The sequence below is a fragment of the Echinops telfairi genome, unplaced genomic scaffold (assembly GCF_000313985.2).
Source record: "Echinops telfairi isolate 266 unplaced genomic scaffold, ASM31398v2 ScPeMD7_443;HRSCAF=831, whole genome shotgun sequence".
NCBI classification, from domain to species: Eukaryota; Metazoa; Chordata; class Mammalia; order Afrosoricida; family Tenrecidae; genus Echinops; species Echinops telfairi.
In genome coordinates, this window is record NW_022104341.1 from 75,136,658 (window position 1) to 75,138,555 (window position 1,898).

Below are 1,898 nucleotides of genomic sequence, written 5' to 3' on the forward strand. Positions count from 1 at the left end.
TCCCTGGAAAAGAACATCATGCTTGGTAAGTGGTGGGGCAGCAGAAAAGAGGAAGGCCCTCAAGAAGATAAATTTGACACCATGGCTGCAACAACGGGCTCAAACGTGGGAATAATTGTAAGAACGGCGCAGGACGATGCCGTGCTTCATTAAGTTGGGCCCAGGGCCGCCATGGAGTGGAACCAACTCAATGGGACCCAACAGCAGCAGCATGACATCGTATTTAAAATACCGGCAGGGTCACCCCTGTTGGAATAGGTTTCAGCAGAGCCTCCAGTCTAAGAGCCAATGATGAAGAAAGAAGAGGCTGTCCATTTCTTAGGGATTAGCCACTGGAAACCTAATGAAAACAGCAAAATATTGTCAGATAGGTAGCTGCCTCCTCAAAATAAAATTGACCTTAATAATACGGGTGGAGCAGAGCTTTCAGCACCTCTCTGTGCTGATGGGGCAGGATGCAAACTGAGAAGAAACAGCTGCAAATATCAGTGGAACTTGGAATGTACAAAATATTAATCTTAAAAAATTGAAAATCATCAACTATGAAATGAAACACATAAAGATTAATATCTCAAGCATTAGTGAGCTGACATGAGCTGATATGGTTAACTATGTGAAGAACGTATTGTCAAGAATAACATTTCAAGATCTATAGTGAAGTACAGTGCTTTCCGTGATAATATCTGTATGCCTACAACAGAGTTCAGGGATTACAACTATTATACAAATTTACTCACCAAGCACTAAAGCTACTTATGAAAAAATGGAAGAATTCTACCAACTTCTTCAGTCTGAAATTTGATCAAAGATGCATCAAATATGCACAGAGATAGTATATAGAGATAGTAACTAGATTAAGAGTTTAAATCTATAGAGGTCGTAACTAGATGAAGAGTTTATTAGAGTTATGGCAAAGGAGATTGGAGGGAAATGGGAAGTTAAGAATAATGAGTACAAGAATGAAGAAAATATTCTAAAATTGATTGTAGTGATGATTGCATATATTTAAACCATTGAACGGTGTGACATGTGTCAATAAAACTGTTAAAATTTTAAAGATAAATGTAACTTTAACATTCAAAAATAAGGCAATCCCAAAAAATCAGGCAATCAAGATAGCAAATGGAATATGAAAGTTGGAAACAAAGAAGAAAGAACAGTGTTGGAAAATATAGCTGATGGAAACAAAACTGGAAATCACAAGAGAGAATTTTGCTCTGGACCAATGTACTCCTTCATTGCCAATCCCTTTTCTATCATATAGTTGGTGACACTACACATTAACCTCACCAGATAGAATACATAGGAATCAAATTGAAAACATCTGTGAGAAGAGACAAAATCATCAACAAAAACAAGGCCAGGCACCAACTGTGGAACAGACTACCACTTAGTTTATTACAAGGTAAAAAAAATTCTGATAAAGTCCAAGGATTGAAGCCTTCAGTATGGATTACATCTCAATATAAAGAAAACCAAAATCCTCAGAACTGGACCAATAGAGAACATCATGATACATGGAGAAAAGATTGAAGTTGTCAAGAATTTTGTCTTGCTTGGATCACAATCAATGCTCCTGGAAGCAGAAGTCAAGAGATGAAATGATGCACTGTACTGGGCAAATCTGCTGCACAGTCACCTCTTAAACATGTTGACGAGCAAGTGTGTTACTTTGATAACCAAGGTATGCCTGACCCAATTTTCAGTTGCCTCCTAAGCATGTGAGAGTTGAAAATTGAATAAGGAAGACAAGAAGAATCAATGTGGTGTTGCAAAGAGTACTGAAAGTACCACAGACTGCCAAAAGAACAACAAAGCTCTGTGTTGGAAGAAGTGCAGCCAGACTGCTTCTTAGAGGCAAGAACGGTGAGACTTTGTCTCACATACTTTGGACATGT